This window comes from Triticum aestivum, chromosome 4D (genome assembly GCF_018294505.1).
Source record: "Triticum aestivum cultivar Chinese Spring chromosome 4D, IWGSC CS RefSeq v2.1, whole genome shotgun sequence".
NCBI classification, from domain to species: Eukaryota; Viridiplantae; Streptophyta; class Magnoliopsida; order Poales; family Poaceae; genus Triticum; species Triticum aestivum.
The window spans coordinates 304,069,655-304,088,155 of record NC_057805.1 but is presented as its reverse complement, the minus strand read 5'-3'; positions in this window follow the sequence as shown (position 1 = coordinate 304,088,155).

Genomic DNA, 18,501 nt, shown 5'->3' with positions numbered 1-18,501 from the left:
TGGGTGATTATAAAGGTGCTCTACAGGTGTCTCCGAAGGTACTTGTTGGGTTGGCGTATTTCGAGATTAGGATTTGTCACTCCGATTGTCGGAGAGGTATCTCTGGGCCCACTCAGTAATGCACATCACTATAAGCCTTGCAAGCATTGTAACTAATGAGTTAGTTGCGGGATGATGTATTACGGAACGAGTAAAGAGACTTGCCGGTAACGAGATTGAACTAGGTATTGAGATACCGACGATCGAATCTCGGGCAAGTAACATACCGATGACAAAGGGAACAACGTATGTTGTTATGCGGTTTGACCGATAAAGATCGTCGTAGAATATGTGGGAGCCAATATGAGCATCCAGGTTTCGCTATTGGTTATTGACCGGAGACGTGTCTCGGTCATGTCTACATAGTTCTCGAACCCGTAGGGTCCGCACGCTTAAAGTTAGATGACGGTTATATTATGAGTTTATATGTTTTGATGTACCGAAGGAGTTCGGAGTCCCGGATGAGATCAGGGACATGACGAGGAGTCTCGAAATGGTCGAGATGTAAAGATCGATATATTGGACGACTATATTTGGACATCGGAAAGGTTCCGAGTGATTCGGGTATTATTCGGAGTACCGGAGAGTTACGGGAATTCGTATTGGGCCTTAATGGGCCATACGGGAAAGGAGAGAAAGGCCCCAAAGGGTGGCCGCACCCCTTCCTTCTCCCTTCCCTTCTCCTACTCCAACAAGGAAAGGAGTCCTGGTGGGAGTAGGACTCCCCCTTGGCGCGCCCTCCTCCTAGGCCGGCCGCCTTCCCCCTTGCTCCTTTATATACGGGGGCAGGGGGCACCCCAAAGACACAACTATTGATCTCTTGATCTCTTAGCCGTGTGCGGTGCCCCCCTCCACCATAATCCACCTCGATAATATCGTAGTGGTGCTTAGGCGAAGCCCTGCGTCGGTAGAACATCATCATCGTCACCACGCCGTCGTGCTGACGGAACTCTCCCTCAAAGCTCGGCTGGATCGGAGTTCGAGGGACGTCATCGAGCTGAACATGTGCTGTACTCGGAGGTGCCGTGCGTTCGGTACTTGATCAGTCGGATCGTGAAGACGTACGACTACATCAACCGCGTTGTGCTAACGCTTCCGCTTTCGGTCTACGAGGGTACGTGGACAACACTCTCCCCTCTCGTTGCTATGCATCACCATGATCTTGCGTGTGCGTAGAATTTTTTTGAAATTACTACGTTCCCCAACAGTGGCATCCGAGCCTGGTTTTATGCGTAGATGTCATATGCATGAGTAGAACACAAGTGAGTTGTGGGCGATATAAGTCATACTGCTTACCAGCATGTCATACTTTGGTTCAGCGGTATTGTTGGATGAAGCGGCCCAGATCGACATTACGCGTACGCTTACGCGAGACTGGTTCTACCGACGTGCTTTGCACATACGTGGCTGGCGGGTGTCAGTTTCTTCAACTTTAGTTGAACCGAGTGTGGCTATGCCCGGTCCTTGCGAAGGTTAAAACAACACCAACTTGACAAACTATCATTGTGATTTTGATGCGTAGGTAAGAACGGTTCTTGCTAAGCCCGTAGCAGCCACGTAAAACTTGCAACAACAAAGTAGAGGACGTCTAACTTGTTTTTGCAGGGCATGTTGTGATGTGATATGGTCAAAGCATGATGCTAAATTTATTGTATGAGATGATCATGTTTTGTAACCGAGTTATCGGCAACTGGCAGGAGCCATATGGTTGTCGCTTTATTGTATGCAATGCAATCGCCCTGTAATGCTTTACTTTATCACTAAGCGGTAGCGATAGTCGTAGAAGCATAAGATTGACGAGACGACAACGATGCTACGATGGAGATCAAGGTGTCGCGCCGGTGACGATGGTGATCATGACGGTGCTTCGGAGATGGAGATCACAAGCACAAGATGATGATGGCCATATCATATCACTTATATTGATTGCATGTGATGTTTATCTTTTATGCATCTTATCTTGCTTTGATTGACGGTAGCATTATAAGATGATCCCTCACTAAATTATCAAAGTATAAGTGTTCTCCCTGAGTATGCACCGTTGCGAAAGTTCTTCGTGCTGAGACACCACGTGATGATCGGGTGTGATAGGCTCTACGTTCAAATACAACGGGTGCAAAACAGTTGCACACGCGGAATACTCAGGTTAAGCTTGACGAGCCTGGCATATAACATATATGGCCTCGGAACACGGAGACCGAAAGGTCGAGTGTGAATCATATAGTAGATATGATCAACATAGTGATGTTCACCGTTGAAACTACTCCATCTCACGTGATGATCAGACATGGTTTAGTTGATATGGATCACGTGATCACTTAGAGGATTAGAGGGATATCTATCTAAGTGGGAGTTCTTAAGTAATATGATTAATTGAACTTGAATTTATCATGAACTTAGTACCTGATAGTATCTTGCTTGTCTATGTTGATTGTAGATAGATGGCCCGTGCTGTTGTTCCGTTGAATTTTAATGCGTTCCTTGAGAAAGCAAAGTTGAAAGATGATGGTAGCAATTACACGGACTGGGTCCGTAACTTGAGGATTATCCTCATTGCTACACAGAAGAATTACATCCTGGTAGCATCGCTAGGTGTACAACCTGCGCCAGCAACTGCAGACATGTGAATGCCTGGCAGTCACGTGTTGATGACTACTCGATAGTTCAATGTGCCATGCTTTATGGCTTAGAACCAGGACTTCAACGACGTTTTGAACGTCATGGAGCATATGAGATGTTCCAGGAGTTGAAGTTAATATTTGAAAAGAATGCCCGGATTGAGAGATATGAAGTCTCCAATAAGTTCTACAGCTGCAAGATGGAGGAGAATAGTTCTGTCAGTGAGCATATACTCAAAATGTCTGGGTATAATAATCACATGATTCAATTGCGAGTTTATCTTCCGGATGATAGCATCATTGACAGAATTCTCCAATCACTGCCACCAAGCTACAAGAGCTTCGTGATGAACTATAACATGCAAGGGATGGATAAGACAATTCCCGAGCTCTTCGCAATGCTAAAGGCTGCTGAGGTAGAAATCAAAAAGGAGCATCAAGTGTTGATGGTCAATAAGATCACCAGTTTCAAGAAAAAGGGCAAAGGGAAGAAGAAGGGGAACTTCAAGAAGAACAGCAAGCAAGTTGCTGCTCAGGAGAAGAAACCCAAGTCTGGACCTAAGCCTGAGACTGAGTGCTTCTACTGCAAACAGACTGGTCACTAGAAGCGGAGCTGCCCCAAGTATTTGGCGGATAAGAAGGATGGCAAGGTTAACAAAGGTATATGTGATATACATGTTATTGATGTGTACCTTACTAATGCTCGCAGTAGCACCTGGGTATTTGATACTGGTTCTGTTGCTAATATTTGCAACTCGAAACAGGGACTACGGATTAAGCGAAGATTGGCTAAGGACGAGGTGACAATGCGCGTGGGAAATGGTTCCAAAGTCGATGTGATCACGGTCGGCACGCTACCTCTACATCTACCTTCGGGATTAGTTTTAGACCTGAATAATTGTTATTTGGTGCCAGCGTTAAGCATGAACATTATATCTGGATCTTGTTTGATGCGAGACGGTTATTCATTTAAATCAGAGAATAATGGCTGTTCTATTTATATGAGTAATATCTTTTATGGTCATGCACCATTGAAGAGTGGTCTATTTTTATTAAATCTTGATAGTAGTGATACACATATTCATAATATTGAAGCCAAAAGATGCAGAGTTGATAATGATAGTGCAACTTATTTGTGGCACTGCCGTTTAGGTCATATCGGTGTAAAGCGCATGAAGAAACTCCATACTGATGGACTTTTGGAACCACTTGATTATGAATCACTTGGTACTTGCGAACCGTGCCTCATGGGCAAGATGACTAAAACGCCGTTCTCCGGAACTATGGAGAGAGCAACATATTTGTTGGAAATCATACATACAGATGTATGTGGTCCGATGAATATTGAGGCTCGTGGCGGATATCGTTATTTTCTCACCTTCACAGATGATTTGAGCAGATATGGGTATATCTACTTAATGAAACATAAGTCTGAAACATTTGCAAAGTTCAAAGAATTTCAAAGTGAAGTTGAAAATCATCGTAACAAGAAAATAAAGTTTCCATGATCTGATCATGGAGGAGAATATTTCAGTTATGAGTTTGGTCTTCATTTGAAACAATGCGGAATAGTTTCGCAACTCACGCCACCCGGAACAACATAGCGTAATGGTGTGTCCGAATGTCATAGTCGTACTCTACTAGATATGGTGCAATCTATGATGTCTCTTACTGATTTACCGCTATCGTTTTGGGGTTATGCTTTAGAGACGGCCGCATTCACGTTAAATAGGGCACCATCAAAATCCATTGAGACGACACCTTATGAACTGTGGTTTGGCAAAAAACTAAAGTTGTCGTTTCTTAAAGTTTGGGGCTGCGATGCTTATGTGAAAAAGCTTCAACCTGATAAGCTCGAACCCAAATCGAAGAAATGTGTCTTCATAGGATACCCAAAGGAGACTATTGGGTACACCTTCTATCACATATCCGAAGGAAAAACTTTTGCTGCTAAATTCAGATTTTTTTTGGAGGAGTTTCTCTCGAAAGAAGTGAGTGGGAGGAAAGTAGAACTTGATGAGGTAACTGTACCTGCTCCCTTATTGGAAAGTAGTTCATCACAGAAACCGGTTTCTGCGACACCTACACCAATTAGTGAGGAAGTTAATGATGATGATCATGAAATTTCAGATCAAGTTATTACTGAACCTCGTAGGTCAACCAGAATAAGATCCGCGAAATGGTAATCCTGTTCTGGAAGTTATGTTACTGGACCATGACGAACCTACGAACTATGAAGAAGCGATGGTGAGCCCAGATTCCGCGAAATGGCTTGAGGCCATGAAATCTGAGATGGGATCCATGTATGAGAACAAAGTGTGGACTTTGGTTGACTTGCCCGATGATCGGCAAGCAATTGAGAATAAATGGATCTTCAAGAAGAAGACTGACGCTGACAGTAATGTTACTGTCTATAAAGCTCGACTTGTTGCAAAAGGTTTTTGACAAGTTCAAGGGATTGACTACGATGAGACCTTCTCACCCGTAGCGATGCTTAAGTCTGTCCGAATCATGTTAGCAATTGCCGCATTTTATGATTATGAAATTTGGCAAATGGATGTCAAAACTGCATTCCTGAATGAATTTCTGGAAGAAGAGTTGTATATGATGCAACCGGAAGGTTTTGTCGATCCAAAGGGAGCTAACAAAGTGTGCAAGCTCCAGCGATCCATTTATGGATTGCTGCAAGCCTCTCGGAGTTGGAATAAACGCTTTGATAGTGTGATCAAAGCATTTGGTTTTGTACAAACTTTTGGATAAGCCTGTATTTACAAGAAAGTGAGTGGGAGCTCTGTAGCATTTCTGATATTATATGTGGATGACATATTGCTGATTGAAAATGATATAGAATTTCTGGATAGCATAAAGGGATACTTGAATAAGAGTTTTTCAATGAAAGTCCTCGGTGAAGATGCGTATATATTGGGCATCAAGATCTATAGAGATAGATCAAGACGCTTAATTGGACTTTCACAAAGCACATACCTTGACAAAGTTTTGAAGAAGTTCAAAATGGATCAAGCAAAGAAAGGGTTCTTGCCTGTGTTACAAGGTGTGAAGTTGAGTAAGACTCAATGCCCGACCACTGCAGAAGATAGAGAGAAGATAAAAGATGTTCCCTATGCTTCAGCCATAGGCTCTATCATGTATGCAATGCTGTGTACCAGACCTGATGTGTGCCTTGCTATAAGTCTAGGAGGGAGGTACCAAAGTAATCCAGGAGTGGATCACTGGACAACGGTCAAGAACATCCTGAAATACCTGAAAAGGACTAAGGATATGTTTCTCGTTTATGGAGGTGACAAAGAGCTCATCGTAAATGGTTACGTTGATGCAAGCTTTGACACTGATCCGGACGATTCTAAATCGTAAACCGGATACGTGTTTACATTGAACGGTGGAGCTGTCAGTTGGTGAAGTTCTAAACAAAGCGTCGTGGCGGGATCTACATGTGAGGCGGAATACATAGCTGCTTCGGAAGCAGCAAATGAAGGAGTCTGGATGAAGGAGTTCATATCCGATCTAGGTGTCATACCTAGTGCATCGGGTCCAATGAAAATCTTTTGTGACAATACTGGTGCAATTGCCTTGGCGAAGGAATCCAGATTTCACAAGAGAACCAAGCACATCAAGAGACGCTTCAATTCCATCTGGGATTTAGTCCAGGTGGGAGACATAGAAATTTGCAAGATACATACGGATCTGAATGTTGCAGACCCGTTGACTAAGCCTCTTCCACGAGCAAAACATGATCAGCACCAAGGCTCCATTGGTGTTAGAATCATTACTGTGTAATCTAGATTATTGACTCTAGTGCAAGTGGGAGACTGAAGGAAATATGCCCTAGAGGCAATAATAAAGTTATTATTTATTTCCTTATATCATGATAAATGTTTATTATTCATGCTAGAATTGTATTAACCGGAAACATGATACATGTGTGAATACATAGACAAACAGAATGTCACTAGTATGCCTCTACTTGACTAGCTCGTTGATCAAAGATGGTTATGTTTCCTAGCCATTGACATGAGTTGTCATTTGATTAACGGGATCACATCATTAGGAGAATGATGTGATTGACTTGACCTATTCCGTTAGCTTAGCACACGATCGTTTAGATGTTGCTATTGCTTTCTTCATGACTTATACATGTTCCTATGACTATGAGATTATGCAACTCCCGTTTACCGGAGGAACACTTTGTGTGCTACCAAACGTCACAACGTAACTGGGAGATTATAAAGGTGCTCTACAGGTGTCTCTGAAGGTACTTGTTGGGTTGGCATATTTCGAGATTAGGATTTGTCACTCCGATTGTCGGAGAGGTATCTCTGGGCCTACTCAGTAATGCACATCACTATAAGCCTTGCAAGCATTGTAACTAATGAGTTAGTTGCGGGATGATGTATTACGGAACGAGTAAAGAGACTTGCCGGTAACGAGATTGAACTAGGTATTGAGATACCGATGATCGAATCTCGGGCAAGTAACATACCGATGACAAAGGGAACAACGTATGTTGTTATGCGATTTGACCGATAAAGATCTTCGTAGAATATGTGGGAGCCAATATGAGCATCCAGGTTCCGCTATTGGTTATTGACCGGAGACATGTCTCGGTCATGTCTACATAGTTCTCGAACCCGTAGGGTCCGCACGCTTAAAGTTAGATGACGGTTATATTATGAGTTTATATATTTTGATGTACCGAAGGAATTCGGAGTCCCGGATGAGATCAGGGACATGACGAGAAGTCTTGAAATGGTCGAGACGTAAAGATCGATATATTGGACGATTATATTTGGACATCGGAAAGGTTCCGAGTGATTCGGGTATTATTCGGAGTACCGGAGAGTTACGGGAATTCGTATTGGGCCTTAATGGGCCATACGGAAAAGGAGAGAAAGGCCCCAAAGGGTGGCCGCACCCCTCCCCATGGACTAGTCCGAATTGGACTAGGGAAGGGGGGCGCCCCCTTCCTTCCTTCTCCTTCTCCCTTTCCCTTCTCCTACTCCAACAAGGAAAGGAGGAGTCCTACTCCCGGTGGGAGTAGGACTCCCCCCTTGGCGCGCCCTCCTCCTAGGCCGGCCGCCTTCCCCCTTGCTCCTTTATATACGGGGGCAGGGGGCACCCCAAAGACACAACTATTGATCTCTTGATCTCTTAGCCGTGTGCGGTGCCCCCCTCCACCATAATCCACCTCGATAATATCGTAGCGGTGCTTAGGTGCTGAACGTGTGCTGAACTCGAAGGTGCCATGCGTTCGGTACTTGATCGGTCGGATCGTGAAGACGTACGACTACATCAACCGCGTTGTGCTAACGCTTCCGCTTTCGGTCTACGAGGGTACGTGGACAACACTCTCCCCTCTCGTTGCTATGCATCACCATGATCTTGCATGTGCGTAGATTTTTTTTGAAATTACTACGTTCCCCAACAATCACATATTTATTTACCAACTTAATTATTTCAGGTTTATCCTCCATTTCGACTAAGACCCAAGTGTGACCTGCTACCTCTTGAGCACTGCATTGGTTTTTCCCTTGAAGAGGAAAGGGTGATGCAGCAAAGTAGCGTAAGTATTTCCCTCAGTTTGTGAGAACCAAGGTATCAATCCAGTAGGAGGCTACGCGTGAGTCCCTCGCACCTACACAAACAAATAAATCCTCGCAACCAACGCGATAAGGGGTTGTCAATCCCTACACGGTCACTTACGAGAGTGAGATCTGATAGATATGATATGATAATATTTTTGGTATTTTTATGATAAAGATGCAAAGTAAAATAAAAGTAACGGAAATAACTAAGTATTGGAAGATTAATATGATGGAAAATAGACCCGGGGGCCATAGGTTCACTAGTGGCTTCTCTCAAGAGCATAGTATTTTACAGTGGGTGAACAAATTACTGTTGAGCAATTGACAGAACTGAGCATAGTTATGAGAATATCTAGGTATGATCATGTATATAGGCATCACGTCCGAGACAAGTAGACCGACTCCTGCCTGCATCTACTGGTATTACTCCACACATCGACCGCTATCCAGCATGCATATAGAGTATTAAGTTCATAAGAACAGAGTAACGCTTTAAGCAAGATGACATGATGTAGAGGGATAAATTCATGCAATATGATAAAAAAACCATCTTGTTATCCTCGATGGCAACAATACAATACGTGCCTTGCTGCCCCTACTGTCACTGGGAATGGACACCGCAAGATTGAACCCAAAGCTAAGCACTTCTCCCATTGCAAGAAAGATCAATCTAGTAGGCCAAACCAAACTGATAATTCGAAGAGACTTGCAAAGATAACGAATCATATATAAAAGAATTCAGAAGATTCAAATATTGTTCATAGATAAACTTGATCATAAACCCACAACTCATCGGTCTCAACAAACACACCACAAAAGAAGATTACATCGAATAGATCTCCATGAGAGAGGGGTAGAACATTGTATTGAGATCCAAAAAGAGAGAAGAAGCCATCTAGCTAATAACTATGGACCCGAAGGTCTGAGGTAAACTACTCATACATCATCGGAGAGGCTATGGTGTTGATGTAGAAGCCCTCCGTGATCGATGCCCTCTCCGGCGGAGCTCCGGAACAGGCCCCAAGATGGGATCTCACGGGTACAGAAGGTTGCGGCAGTGGAATTAGGTTTTTGGCTCCGTATCTGATCATTTGGGGGTACGTAGGTATATATAGGAGGAAGGAGTACGTCGGTGGAGCAACAGGGGGCCCACGAGGGTGGAGGGCACGCCTGGGGGGTAGGCGCGCCCCCCTACCTCGTGGCTTCCTGGAAGCTTCCTTGACTTAGGGTCCAAGTCTCCTGGATCATGTTCGTTCCAAAAATCACGTTCCCGAAGGTTTCATTCCGTTTGGACTCCGTTTGATATTTTTCTTCTGCGAAACTCTGAAATAGGCAAAAAACAGCAATTCTGGGCTGGGCCTCCGGTTAATAGGTTAGTCCCAAAAATAATATAAAAGTGTATAATAAAGCCCAATAATGTCCAAAACAGAAGATAAATATAGCATGGAGCAATAAAAAATTATAGATACGTTGGAGACGTATCAAGCATCCCCAAGCTTAATTCCTGCTCGTCCTCGAGTAGGTAAATGATAAAAACAGAATTTTTGATGTGGAATGCTACTTGGCATAATTTCAATGTAATTCTTCTTATTGTGGCATGAATGTTCAGATTTGATATGATTCAAGATAAAAGTTTAATGTTGACATAAAAACAATAATACTTCAAGCATACTAACTAAGCAATTATGTCTTATCAAAATAACATAGCCAAAACAAGTTATCCCTACAAAATCATATAGTCTGGCTATGCTCCATCTTCCCCACACAAAATATTCATATCATGTACGACCCCGGTTTTAGCCAAGCAATTGGTTCATACTTTTAACGCGCTTCAGCCTTTTCAACTCTTACGCAATACATGAGCGCAAGCCATGGATATAGCACTATGGTGGAATGAGGTATAATGGTAGGGGTTATGTGGGAAGACAAAAAAAAGAGAAAGTCTCACATCAACGAGGCTAATCAACGGGCTATGGAGATGCCCATCAATTGATGTTAATGCGAGGAGTAGGGATTGCCATGCAACGGATGCACTAGAGCTATAAGTGTATGAAAGCTCAAAAAGAAACTAAGTGGGTGTGCATCCAACTTTCTTGCTCACGAAGACCTCGGGCATTTGAGGAAGCCCATCATAGGAATATACAAGCCAAGTTCTATAATGAAATTTCCCACTAGTATATGAAAGTGACAAAATGAGAGACTCTCTATTATGAAGATCACGGTGCTACTTTGAAGCACAAGTGTGGTAAAAGGATAGTAACATTGTCCCTTCTCTCTTTTCCTCTCATCATTTTTTATTTGGGCCTTTTCTCTTTTTTTATGGCCTCTTTTTTTTAGTCCGGAGTCTCATCCCGACTTGTGGGGGAATCATAGTCTCCATCATCCTTTCCTCACTTGGGACAATGCTCTAATAATGATGATCATCACACTTTTATTTACTTACAACTCATGAATTACAACTCAATACTTAGAACAAAACATGACTCTATATGAATGCCTCCGGCAGTGTACCGGGATATGCAATGAATCAAGAGCGACATGTATGAAAGAATTATGAATGGTGGCTTTGCCACAAATACGATGATACGATGTCAACTACATGATCATGCAAAGCAATATGACAATGATGGAGTATGTCATGATAAACGGAACGGTGGAAAGTTGCATGGCAATATATCTCGGAATGGCTATGGAAATGCCATGATAGGTAGGTATGGTGGCTGTTTTGAGGAAGATATAAGGAGGTTTATGTGTGATAGAGCGTATCATATCACGGGGTTTGGATGCACCGGTGAAGTTTGCACCAACTCTCAAGGTGAGAAAGGGCAATGCGCGGTACCGAAGAGGCTAGAAAATTGCGGAAAGGTAAGTGTGCGTACAATCCATGGACTCACATTAGTCATAAAGAACTCATATACTTATTGCAAAAACTTATTAGCCCTCGAAGCAAAGTACTACTATGCATGCTCCTAGGGGAAGGGTTGGTAGGAGTTAACCATCGCGTGATCCCGACCGCCACACAAAGGAAGACAATCAACAAATACTTCATGCTCCGACTTCGTTACATAACGGTTCACTATACGTGCATGCTACGGGAATCACAAACTCCAACACATGTATTTTTCAATTCCACAATTACTCAACTAGCACAACTATGATATTACTACCTTTATATCTCAAAACAATCATCAAGCATCAAACTTCTCTTAGTATTCAACACACTCATAAAAAAGTTTTTACTAATCTTGAATACCTAGCATATTAGGATTGTTTAAGCAAATTACCATGCTATTTAAGACTCTCAAAATAATCTAAGTGAAGCATGAGAGATCCATAGTTTCTATAAAACAAATCCACCACCGTGCTCTAAAATATATAAGTGAAGTACTAGAGCAAAACTATATAACTCAAAAGATATAAGTGAAGCATATAGAGTATTCTAATAATTTCCGAATCATGTGTGTCTCTATCAAAAGGTGTGTACAGCAAGGATGATTGTGGCAAACTAAAAAGCAAAGACTCAAATCATACAAGACGCTCCAAGCAAAACACATATCATGTGGTGAATAAAAATATAGCTCCAAGTGAAGTTACCGATGGAAGTAGACGAAAGAGGGGATGCCTTCCGGGGCATCCCCAAGCTTTGGCTTTTTGGTGTCCTTAGATTATCTTGGGGGTGCCATGGATATCCCCAAGATTAGGCTCTTGCCACTCCTTGTTCCATATCCATCAAATCTTTTACCCAAAACTTGAAAACTTCACAACACAAAACTTAGCAGAAAATCTCGTGAGCTCCATTAGTGAAAGAAAACAAAAGACCACTTCAAGGTACTGTAATGAAATTATTTTTTATTTATATTGGTGTTAAACCTACTGTATTCCAACTTCTATATGGTTTATAAACTATTTTACTAGCCATAGATTCGTCAAAATAAGCAAACAACACACGAAAAACAGAATCTGTCAAAAACAAAACAGTCTGTAGTAATCTGTAACTAACGCAAACTTCTGGAACTCCAAAAAATCATACAAAATAGGAAGTCGTAGGAAATTTGTTTATTGATCAGCAGCAATTGGAATCAGTATTTTATCACGTTCTGTTGATTTTTAACAATTATTTTCATGAACAGAAAGTTTCTGAAATTTTCTGCAAGATCAAATAACTATCATCCAAGAAGATTAGGTTAAACTTGGCACAAACACTAATTAAAACATAAAAACACATCTAACCAGAGGCTAGATCAAATATTTATTCCTAAACAGAAGCAAAAAGCAAAAAAACTAAAAAATAAAATTGGGTTGCCTCCCAACAAGCGCTATCGTTTAACGCCCCTAGCTAGGCATAAAAGCAAGGATAGATCTAGGTATTGCCATCTTTGGTGGGCAATCCATGAGTGGCTCTCATAATAGATTCATATGGCAGTTTTATTTTCTTCCTAGGGAAGTGTTCCATGCCTTTCTTTAATGGAAATTGGAATCTAATATTCCCTTCCTTCATATCAATAATTGCACCAATCGTTCTAAGGAAAGGTCTGCCAAGAATAATAGGACATGAAGGATTGCAATCTATGTCAAGAACGATGAAATCTACGGGCACATAGTTCCTATTTGCAACAATAAGAACATCATTAATTCTTCCCATAGGTTTCTTAATAGTGGAATCCGCAAGGTGCAAGTTTAAAGAGCAATCATCAAAATCACGGAAACCTAACAAATCGCACAAAGTTTTTGGAATCGTGGAAACACTAGCACCCAAATCACACAAAGCATAGCATTCATGATCTTTAATTTTAATTTTAATAGTAGGTTCCCACTCATCATAAAGTTTTCTAGGCTTAGAAACTTCCAACTCAAGTTTTTCTTCATAAGATTGCATCAAAGCATCAACGATATGTTTGGTAAAAGCTTTATTTTGACTATAAGCATGAGGAGAATTTAGCACAGATTGCAACAAGGAAATACAATCTATCGAATACGACCAGAGAACCGTCCCAAAGGGGTTAAGCTAAGATTCGAATGCGATCATATAGCCCCCAGTGGCTTTGGCGATGCCAATCAAGAGGGTACCGACAGCTATGTTCTCTTTGGTTCGAATACGACCCATGTTTGAACAGGAAGCCCCCAAATGACCTTAAGAGTTGTTTAACGACGCTGATTCGAATACGATCCACGTCGGTTCCCAAAGGGGGTTGAGCTATGATTCAAATATGAACAACAAAAACTCCCCAATGAGCTCGGCACTTTGCCAATCAAGTGGGTATCGACAGTTATCTTCTCTTTGGGTCGAATACGACCTATGTTTGAACAGGAAGCCCCCAGGTGATTATATTGGTTACGGCTAGATTTGAATACGATCATAAGCCGGATCCACCTCCAAGTGACCATGTGATGTTGTAATGGAAATAACACGTTTACCTTTGGAGGAGAAAAGGATAGAGGTCCTGCTTTATTATTGAACATAATATATACATGGCTATAGAAATATGTACATTATGAGAGCCGGTGGCTCAGGTGTAATAAGGCCGAAGCTGAGCTATGTTCCACGGCCGACGGGTCTCTTCTTCCGACTTGCGTGAATCTTTATGCTCCCGGACGTCAATAAGGTAGTATGACCCGTTGTGCAAGTTCTTGCTGACCACAAAGGGCCCTTCCCAAGGCGGGGATAGCTTGTGTGCATCTGTTTGATCTTGGATGAGCCGGAGCACCAGATCACCTTCCTGGAAGACTCGGGACTTAACCCGGCGACTGTGATAACGGTGCAGGTCTTGTTGGTAAATCGCTGAGCGAGCTGCTGCCACGTCACGCTGTTCGTCCAACAAGTCAAGAGCATCCTGGCGCGCCTGTTCATTATCTGCCTCAACATAAGCCGCCACTCGAGGCGAGTCATGACGGATGTCACTGGGGAGGACTGCTTCCGCTCCATAAACCATGAAGAAAGGCGTGTAACCCGTAGACCTGTTAGGAGTAGTATTGATGCTCCATAGCACGGAGGGTAACTCCTCCACCCAACAACCCGGCGTCCGTTGCAAAGGGACCAAAAGCCGGGGCTTAATGCCCTTCAAGATCTCCTGATTAGCTCTCTCAGCTTGACCATTGGATTGAGGATGAGCCACTGATGAAACATCAAGCCGTATATGCTCTCGTTGACAAAACTCCTCCATGGCGCCCTTAGACAGATTGGTACCATTGTCAGTTATAATGCTGTGTGAAAAGCCGAAGCAAAATATCACCCTTTTCATGAACTGAACTGCCGTGGCCGCGTCACACTTGCTAACTGGCTCTGCCTCAACCCACTTTGTGAACTTGTCAACTGCCACCAAAAGGTGGGTCTTCTTATCCTTGGACCTTTTAAAAGGCCCAACCATATCAAGCCCCCAGACCGCAAATGGCCAAGTGATTGGTATCATCCTCAACTCTTGAGCCGGCACATGAGCCCGTTGCGAGAACCTCTGACAACCGTCACATTTACTGACCAAGTCCTCCGCATCAGCGTGAGCCATCAGCCAATAAAAACCATGACGGAAAGCCTTGGCCACAAGAGATTTTGAGCCGGCATGATGGCCACAATCCCCCTCGTGAATCTCACGCAAAATATCTTGGCCTTCCTCAGGGGAAACACAACGCTGGAAAGTTCCAGTAACACTGCGACGATGCAGCTCGCCATTGATTATGACCATTGACTTAGACCGCCGGGTTATTTGTCTGGCCAAAGTTTCATCCTCAGGCAAATCTCCCCGGGTCATGTAAGCCAAGTATGGTACTGTCCAGTCTGGGGTGATGTGGAGAGCCGCCACCAACTGTGCTTCCGGGTCAGGGACAGCCAAGTCTTCCTCTGTAGGTAACTTAACAGAAGGGTTATGCAAGATGTCCAAGAAAGTATTAGGCGGCACCGGCTTTCGCTGAGAGCCCATCCGGCTTAATGCATCAGTCGCCTCGTTCTTCCTGCGATCGATGTGCTCTACTTGGTAACCCTGGAAGTGTCCAGCAACGGCATCAACTTCACGGCGATAAGCCGCCATGAGAGGGTCCTTGGAATCCCACTTGCCTGATACTTGTTGAGCCACTAGATCTTAGTCGCCCAAACATCTTACTCTGCTCAAGCTCATCTCCTTAGCCACCCGAAGACCATGGAGCAAAGCCTCGTACTCAGCCGCATTGTTAGTGCATGGAAACATCAACCGTAGCACATAACGGAACTTGTCACCTTTAGGGGAAGTCAACACGACTCCAGCCCCCGAGCCCTCCAATTGCCTAGACCCATCGAAGTGAATAGTCCAATATGTATTATCCGGCTTTTCTTCAGGCACTTGTAGCTCTGTCCAATCGTTGATGAAATCCACCAAAGCTTGAGATTTAACAGCAGTGCGCGGTACGTATTTAAGACCATGAGGCCCGAGCTCTATAGCCCACTTAGCCACTCTTCCTGTGGCTTCTCTGTTTTGGATGATATCTCCAAGGGGAGCAGAACTAACCACAGTGATAGGGTGACCCTGGAAATAATGCTTAAGCTTCCGGCTTGCCATGAACACACCATAAACAAGCTTCTGCCAATGTGGATACCGCTGTTTGGACTCAATGAGCACTTCACTGACGTAATAAACCGGCCGCTGAACCGGATACTCCTTACCCTCTTCCTTGCGCTCCACCACCACAGCCACACTGACGGCTCGTGTGTTAGCAGCTACATTCAGTAATTGTCAACCGGAGCAGCAAGGACTGGGGGCTCCGCCAGCTGCCTCTTCAAATCCTTAAAAGCAGTATTAGCAGCATCATTCCAGACAAAGTCATCAGTTTTCTTCATCAACTGGTACAGTGGCATGGCCTTTTCACCCAAGCGGCTTATAAACCGGCTCAAAGCAGCAATGCGGCCTGCTAGACGCTGGACGTCGTTTAGACACGCTGGCTTAGCTAGAGAGGTGATTGCCTTGATTTTTTCCGGGTTAGCTTCCATGCCTCTGTTAGAAACCAGGAAACCCAAGAGCTTGCCTGCAGGAACACCAAAAACACATTTGGCCGGGTTAAGCATCATCTTGTAAACCCGGAGATTATCAAAGGTTTCTCTAAGGTCATCGACTAGAGTCTCCTTTTCCCTGGATTTAACCACGATATCATCCACATAGGCATGAACATTGCGCCCAATCTGGTTATGAAGACAATTCTGCACACAACGCTGGTAAGTCGCCTGTGCACTCTTGAGTCCGAAAGGCATAGACACATAACAGAAGGCTCCAAAGGGAGTGATGAACGCCGTCTTCTCCTGGTCCTTAACTGCCATTTTAATCTGATGGTATCCAGAATAAGCATCCAAGAAACTTAAGCGTTCACAACCCGCCGTAGCATCAATGATTTGATCAATACGGGGGAGAGCAAAAGGATCAGCCGGACACGCCTTGTTTAAGTCCGTGTAGTCCACACACATCCGCCAGGTGCCATTCTTCTTGAGCACGAGCACCGGGTTAGCTAACCATTCTGGATGAAAGACTTCGACAATAAACCCGGCCGCCAAGAGCCGGGCCACCTCCTCACCAATGGCTTTTCGCCTCTCTTCATTAAACCGCCGAAGGAATTGCCTGACCGGCTTAAATTTCGGATCAATATTGAGAGTGTGCTCAGCGAGTTCTCTAGGTACACCTGGCATGTCAGAAGGTTTCCATGCAAAAATGTCCCTGTTCTCACGGATGAACTCGATGAGCGCGCTTTCCTATTTTGGATCCAGATTGGCACTGATGCTAAACTGCTGAGATGAGTCACCTGGAACGAAATCAACAAGTTTAGTCTCATCAGCCGACTTAAATTTCATCGCCGGCTCATGCTCCGTGGTCGGTTTTTCAGAGATGTCATATCTGTTGGGTCAACATTGTCTTTATAAAACTTCAACTCCTCTGTTGCACAAACAGACTCTGCATAAGCCGCGTCGCCTTCCTCACACTCCAAGGCTATCTTTCGGCTGCCATGAACCGTAATGGTCCCATTGTGACCCGGCATCTTGAGCTGTAAGTATACGTAACACGGCCGTGCCATGAACTTGGCGTAAGCCGGCCGCCCAAATATGGCATGGTACGGACTTCTTATCTTGACCACCTCAAAGGTCAATTTTTCCACCCTGTAGTTGTATTCATCTCCAAAGGCCACTTCCAGTTCGATCTTACCAACTGGATAAGCCGACTTACCAGGCACCACACCATGGAAAACAGTATTGGACTGGCTGAGGTTCTTATCAATCAACCCCATACGACGGAAGGTCTCATAATAGAGGATGTTGATGCTGCTGCCTCCATCCATGAGCACCTTAGTGAACTTATATCCTCCCACCTGAGGAGCCACCACCAGGGCCAAGTGACCCGGATTATCAACCCGGGGAGGGTGATCCTCCCTACTCCACACAATAGGCTGCTCAGACCATCTTAAATAGCGTGGAACCGCCGGCTCAACAGCATTCACAGCCCTCTTATGAAGCTTCTGATCTCGCTTACACAGACTGGTGGTAAACACATGGTACTGTCCACCATTGAGCTGCTTTGGATTGGTCTGGTATCCCCCCTGTTGCTGTTGATGACCCTGGCCGGACTGCTGATTAAAGCCCCCTTGAACATTCTGAGGATTGGAATTTGAGCCGCCGCCCGGGCCATGAAAGCCGCCGGCGCCTGAGCCGCCGCCCGAGCCATTGTTGCCATTAAAGGCATTGGAATTCTTAAAGGCCTTCATGATTGCACAATCTTTCCATAGATGAGTAGCTGGCTTCTCCCTAGAGCCATGCCTTGGACAAGGCTCATTCAACAACTGCTCAAGCGTTGGGCCTGAACCGCCGGCTCGGGGAGGTGGCCTCCCTTACGTCGCTGGTTGTTACCCTGTGAGCTGGCACTGGCCACAAACTCCATGCTGCCATCAGCCTTACGCTTGTTACCTCCTTGGTTCGCCGGGTTATGCTGAGGACCCTTGCCATTGCCGTTCTTCTTTCCCTTCCCTGTCCTTTCATCATCTGACGCGGGGTCCTTGGTACTATCAGAGTCGGCGTACTTGACGAGAGCCGCCATCAGCGTACCCATATCATTGCAGTCGCGCTTGAGCCGCCCGAGTTTCATCTTCAGGGGCAGGAAACGACAATTCTGCTCCAACATTAAGACTGCAGAGCCGGCATCCATCTTATCAGATGAATGTATTATCTCTTTGACCCGGCGAACCCAATGTGTCGTAGACTCACCCTCCTGCTGTTTACAGTTAGTCAAATCCACAATTGACATAGA